At 52.2% G+C, this 6,869-nt stretch overlaps 1 protein-coding gene across 1 annotated transcript in view; it reads right to left on the bottom strand.

The window, feature by feature from the left end:
• The window catches only part of LOC119822487 (H-2 class I histocompatibility antigen, L-D alpha chain-like), a 741,986-nt gene that overhangs the window by 59,464 nt on the left and 675,653 nt on the right, over positions 1 to 6,869 (bottom strand). The gene's annotated exons all lie outside the window — the stretch shown is intronic.

Here is a 6,869-nt window from a genome sequence, read left to right as displayed (position 1 = left end):
CGCAGCTCCCACACACCTGCAGCACATAGTCAGACAGCGGGAGCTCTCCTTGGAGGCCAGAAGCCCCCCACCCGCCCTCCCTCCCTTGAGGTCAGCCCTTAGAAGGCCCAGTTTGTCCTTCAGACCCCTTCTGCTCCCTCCCCTGGGGTCCTGACCACTTCGCTGTCTGCAGCTGAAGAAAGATGTCAAAAAAGGGAACAAGCCATTTTCCTCCCCCCTGCTCCCCAACCAGAACCACATCCTCCCCCCACTGCACCCCTACCCCAACACAGGGCTTTCCCTGTGCTGAGTCACTAGAGAGCTGAGTTGGGGGCAGCCAGGGCTGGGGATCATAGAGACCTGGGAGGGCAGAGACTAGAAAGAGGGGATGGAGAAAGAGCCTGTGGGGGAGGGAATTTCAGCTGCTAAAATTAGAAGCGGGAAGGAGGCCGGAAAGAGCCAGATTATGTAACCTGGGTTGTCTGTTCTTGGGCAACTAGAGATCCACACCCGGGCTCCTGGGCAGCTTCTCTGGCTCATCTCTCCGGGTCTCCAATCCTGGTATCTGCTGTTCGACTTCCCAACTGTAAACCTGGGCTTCAGCTCTGGACAACCCAGTTCTGGCTTTCCACATAAGCATCTCCTTCCCAAGAACCCAGGGTTGAGGTCCTAGGGATAGGAGAGAGATGTGGAAGACGGGCAGGGAAATCCATCTCATCCATACCACCGTTCAAATTCACCATCTCTCTAGTAATGGAGACACTAGGCATATTCCACTACCAACACCTAGACACAGCTGGGAACTCAGGTTTAAAGCAGAGCCGAGACAATGTTATGCAGGTGTGTGCTGTATGTAGTTGTGTTTGATCCGGGAGGGCATGTTCAGGGCTGCAGCCCAGGCCTACTTGAGGGCCGGGGTCCTGGCATCACACAGGAAGAAACTGCTGGGGACATACAGTTGACCTCAGACCCAGGGAAATATCGGGGAGGTTAGGAAGAAGCCCGAGCCCCCTGGCCCCGAGGCCAGGCAGATGCTGAGCAGTGGGAGGAAGAGCTCTCTGAGAGGAAGCCGCTGTGATTCGGAGAAGAGTCCTGGAACTGTGAGCGGGCCTGGCATCCGGTTCCTCTCACAGGCTGGGGATTTCGGAAGTGGCATGCAAAGAGCCCGCTTTGGAGTCAGGACCCTTGAGCTAGGGTTGAGAGGACCGGCAGTGCTGGCTTGTGGACTGAAGCACTTGGTTTCCTCCTCTACAGGAACTACATAAAACCAAAGTACGCTGATACCCTACCCTGGCCGGCAGACCTTCCCCTCTGTCCCCCCCCTGCAGCCTCCCCTGGCTGGCAGACCTCCCTCCATGGGCCCCCCACCCCCTGGTGTCTGGCCCCCAGCCCTGGTGGGGGTTCCCCTGAGATGAAGGCTGTTCACTTTCTCTGACCACATGGTTTCCGCTTCTGCAGCTCTCATTTCCTAGCTGATAAAAATACTGAGTCCCAGAGGCCCCGGCTTCCTCTGACCCCCTGGTACCAGGCAGCAGGCATCCTGTCCACCATGGTGGGGGTGGGGAGGGAGCTCAGGGATCCCCAAGAGTTGACTCAGTGCCAACCGTGAAACAAGTTGTGGAAATGTGCCCCCCCATCAGGCTGGGCCCGGGAGTTTGATCTCTGGGGTGGGGTACTTTGAGGCTCAATTTGAGAAAAGAGGTTAGGAAAGAAGCTAGCGATGGAATATCATGCTCAGGACTGAGGTGGGGGTGGAACAGGAGACTGGGCTTCTGCTTGACACAGTTCAGCTGAGGATCATGTAGCCAGAGAATTTAAACCCTGAATCTGAGGCAGGAAGAGCAGCCTTCACAGCCAGGCCCATGGGATCCAGGCAGGAGGCTCCCTGGAGGGCCGGAACAGCGAAAAGACCGGCACATGCTGTGGTAGGGACTGACCAAAGAGCTTGGGCCAAGGCTGAGAAGCCAGGAACCCAGCTGGTGTGAGCTGGTGTGAGCTGGTGTTTACTGAGCATCTTGGCGCAGAGAAGCTCAGGTTTGAGGGTGTACACAGGGAAGGCTGGGGCTGGGGGATTGATTTGTGCTGTGATGGTGACCCTGGAGTGTCCTAGAAGCTAGAATGGGGGGCTGCTGCCTGCTGCAGGACCAGCCTGGGTTAGCTCACCCTTTCCGGCCACTGTAATCCTGCTGGGGACTCCAAAGAGGGCCCAGCGGCCGGCTGAGTGCTTTTCCTGAAGGGACTCAGAGGTAAGTCTCTGCTGTTCTCCCATCCTCTGGTTTCAGCCCCTCCGCCCTCCCACAGCCGCTCACACCAATTGGGGTCACCGAGACCCCTCCTCAAAAGACCAACCGTAAAGCTTAACAAAGTTCTCTGCCCTCCAATTTTCTGTGTAAAAACTGCCCATAATGAAGTCTTTGGACCATGTCTGACATCAGCCCCTCTGCAGAGGTTTTGAGAGGAAGGCAGGTCGCTTAGAAGGGTCCTGACAGTGGACGGGCGTGGCTGAGTTCCCTGCCTCTATGTGTTAGGAACAACCTCTGTCCAGCCACTTCTACACAGCTGTTCACTGTGTGCTGTCAAATCTAAAACTGAAAACTGATATCCAGTTAGGGCTTTGAGTTTTCATGTCTGAAGGCTCCTGTCGCAAAATTATTTGTTTATTTATTTGTTTGTTTGTTTATTATTTATTTATTCATTTATTCATTTATTATGTATAATATTCTGTCTGTGTGTATGTCTGCAGGTCAGAAGAGGACACCAGACCTCATTACAGATGGTTGTGAGCCACCATGTGGTTGCCGGGAATTGAACTCAGAACCTTTGGAAGAGCAGGCAATGCTCTTAACCACTGAGCCATCTCTTGAGCCCCGCAAAATTATTTTTTATATGTTTATCTCTCGTTTGCATGTGCTTGTAACAGCAGGTGCTATAACCCTTGAGGGAAGAGGTCACAGCCTTCAGCCCCTACACTGTCAGCTTCTCAAGAACGTAGGTGTGGGCCCTCCTTGCACAGCGTAGCCATGCAGCTCAAAGGTCAGGAGATGGAGATTAAGCTCCCTAACTCATGAATTTCCACTTAAGCGCAGTAACTGCATTCAAGTGGGGAAGGGAACAGAGGTGGGGAGAGAGTTCGGCCCATAAAGCGCTTGCCTTGCAAACAAGAAGCCCTGAGTGTGATCCTCAGCACCCACATAAAAAGTCAGGCTGGTGGTGCATGCTTGTAGGCCTGTCCTGGGGAGGTGGAGGATCCCAGGAGCTCACTGGCCAGCCAACCTAACACAGTCAAGAAGCTCCAGGTCCCAGTGAGAGACCCTAGCTCAGTGGGCTGGGCAGAGGAAAGTGTGTTGTTGACCACCAAGCCTGAAAACCCGAATTCTGTCCACATAGCGGAAGAAGAGACCTGATTCCCATAACTGTCCTCTGACCTCCACACGTGCCCTGTGGCACTCATGCACACAACAAGTGAAAGTTAAGCTGTTTCAGCCAGGTGGTGGTGGCGCACACCTTTAATCCCAACATCTGAGTCAGAGACAGGTGGATCTCTGAGTTCGAGGCCAACCAGGTCTACAGAGCAAGTTCCAGGACAGCCAGGGCTACACAGTGAAACCCTGTCTCAGGGGTGGGGGCTGAGGGGGACAGTGAATGGCTTCTGAAGAACAACCAAGATTGGCCTCCTCTGCACACGGATCCATGTGCACCTGCACACATGAACATACATACATCCCTGTGTATACACACCTACGTGAAATGAAGGAACATTCTGTCAACTGCAAAGGGGCAGAGGATGTGACAGGGCTGCTGGAGGGGCGGGGGCTGCTGGGGGCTGCTGGGGGTAGGGGAAGGTCTTAGATGGATTCAGTTTCAGCCGCCTAAAGGGTTGGATGGGTGGTGGTGGCCTAAAGCAAGAAGGTGCAAGCCGGGCCTTGGAGGCGCACAACTTTAATCCCAGCACTCGGGAGGCAGAGGCAGGCGGATCTATGTGAGTTCGAGGCCAGCCTGGTCTACAAGAGCTAGTTTCAGGACAGGCTCCAAAGCTACAGAAAAATCCTGTCTCGAAAAACAAAAACCAAAAAAGAAAAAGAAAAAAGAAGAGAGAGTTGCTTTTCACTTTGAGGAATGAGTAGGAGGTGAGGGGTGGAGGGCACAAAGCATGGTGGAGACAGGAATCATCTCTGCCCACAAATCTTGATGACAGGGAAAAATCTTGCTGGTTCCTGTTAGTCAAAGGGTCTAGTATTCTGAAACATCAGACAAAGAAGGCAGGAGAGGGGGAGGAAGATTCCAGGCAGGGATTATTACATTTATCTTCAAGAAATAACACCAAATGTGTTTGTTAAACAAAGGGAAGAGTCGTAAACTGAGAACAACAATAGAAAAGTAAGGGGGGGGGTGGAGAGGAAGGACTAAGGAGTACAGTCTGAAGAGTCAGCCTTGGAAAAGAAGCAGTACTTCCAAGGAGGAAGTAAAGAGGAGGCACAGGCCAGGCAGTAGTGGCTCACACCTTTAATTCCAGCACTGGGGATCTCTGTGAATTCGAGGCCAGCCTGGGCTACAGAATGAATTCCAGGCAGGACAGGCTCCAAAGCAACACAGAGAAACAAATCTGTCTTGGAAAAAAAAAAAAGTGGGTGCCAGTAACATGGAGCACAGAGGAGGAGGGAGACACCCTCAGTGGGCTCAAGTTCTACGAGGTGGACGACATCATGCCAACTGTCGTGGAAGCCGCTGGGTCAGGTACAAAAGGGGTGTGGAGTACCTGGAGCCCACTGTCCCTGGGATGCCACTCCGTGTTTGGAAGCTCAGGAGGAAAACCCAGGAAACTCTCAGTTCCTCAAACTGAGATCTTAAGGGTTTTTGTTTTTGTTTTGTTTTTGGGTAAAACATCAGGTGGGTAACAGACTCAAAACTGAGAGTAAAATTGTTAGGCCTGCCCTCTGTGGTAAATAAAACCAACAAGAAAAGTGGGGGTGCCTGGACTAGGATGGCGGGCTAGAATGTTTGGATGATAGCATGAGATGGCTGGATGAACGGACGGACAGACAGACAGACAGACAGATGATGGGATGGTGGGTGGGTGGGTGGATGGACGGACGGACGGACGGACGGACAGACAAGCTGGGGATGGTGCAGTGGGTAAGCACTGGCCGCAGAAGCATTAGGACTGTGGCTGGGCACTTGTGGGTCTGCAGTGCCAGCATCCCTACAGTGAGGTAGAAGGTGAGGGAGGAAGAAGAACCCCCAGACACCTGTGAGCAACTAGCCTGATGTGTGCAGTCACGAAGACATATATGAACCTGTCTCAAACAAGGAAGAAGGTAACAAAAACCAATGAAGTTGCCCTCCACCGACCTCCAGACACACGTGTGAAAGCACACGCCAACAAGAGGCATGATTACCTCTTACACCTGCAACCCCAGCCTTTGGAAGGTGGAGCAGAAGGATGGGGAGTTCAAAGCTAACGTCAGTTACATATTGAGTTCAAAGCCAATCTAGGCTACATCACTGTGTCTCAGGTCCCCCATCCCCAAAAAACCAGAGAGAAGAGGAGGCAAGATGGCTCAGTAGGTAAAGGCTGAATTTAAGAAAAAAAATTTCAGCCAGGCTCTGGTGGTACATGCTTTTGATCCCAGCACTTGGGAGGCAAAGGCAGGCGGATCTCTCAGTTTAAGGCCAGCCTGGTCTCAGAGTGAGTTCCAGGATGGCAGAGACTGTTATACAGAGAAACTATCTCAGGGCAGGGGGGAAGGAGGGAAAGAAGGAAGGGAGAGAGGGAGGGAGGAAGGAAGAAAGAAAAAAGAAAGGAAAGAAAGAAAGAGAAAAAAACCAACATTTTTTGAGATAGGTCTCACTATGTAGCCTTGTCTGGTCTGAACTTGCCCTGTAGGCCAGGCTCCTCTCAAACTCAGATTCACCTGCCTCTGCCTCCCAAGAGCTGGGCTTGAAGGAGTGCACCACCGCACCAGGCCCCAATGACCTGTGCTGGTCCTTGGCACCACAAGGTAGAAAGAAAATTGTACTGACCTCCGTAAGTTGTCCCGTGATCTCCGCATGTGCTGGAGCACATGTTCACCCCCCCCCACACACACACACACAAAATAAATTTTAAAAAATTAAGAGAAGCCAGAGAGCCGAGTCAAGAGAGAAAAACTAATTCAGTGGAGAGGAGAGAATGGGGGAAATGGGTGGTTATAACTAGAGAGAATTCAGAGGTCAAACTCAAGAATTATTTTATTATTAATTTATGTGTGTGAGAAAGCACGTGTGCACATGTGTGTGAGTACCCACAGAGGCCAAAAGAGGGACCAGAGCCCTTGGGGCCGGAGTCACAGGCTGCCGAGAACCGAGCTTCTCTGGTCCTCTGCAGGAGCAATGCGCTGTCTTGACCCCTGAGCCATCTCTCCAGCACAGCCAGCTTTGAAAAGCTACCTCGCTTCCAGGCGAAGCTGAGGTGGGGGGTGTGGCCTTTTCCAGGTGTGGCCAATGAGAAAGCCTGAAGCTGCCAACGTCAAGAAAGTTGGAGAACTGAGTCCAGAACCTAGATACATGGGCTCTGTGTGGTTTTGATGGTGGGGGAGATGAGACATAGAGACTAACTAGATGTAGGTTGTTAGGAGCACAGTACAGATGTTGATGGAGATACAGCTGTGAGGAGCGGAAGAATGTGGTCAGTGCAGTCAAGACCCTCTGAAGAGGAGAAAACAGGCAGCATGGACTCTCAACTCTGAAGAGCAGACACCCCCAAAGAGGGCAGAGGGATGGTGAGGAGAGAACCAAGCCTCCGGTACCTAAAGAAAACACCTTCAATAATGAACGGGGTGTGGGTAGAAATTCCACAGCAATAGAATACTGAGAACCGGATCTACAGAAGGGTCCTTGTCCTTAAATCACAG

Source organism: Arvicola amphibius, chromosome 9 (genome assembly GCF_903992535.2).
Source record: "Arvicola amphibius chromosome 9, mArvAmp1.2, whole genome shotgun sequence".
Taxonomy (NCBI): Eukaryota; Metazoa; Chordata; class Mammalia; order Rodentia; family Cricetidae; genus Arvicola; species Arvicola amphibius.
This window is presented reverse-complemented; position numbering and strand designations above follow the sequence as displayed.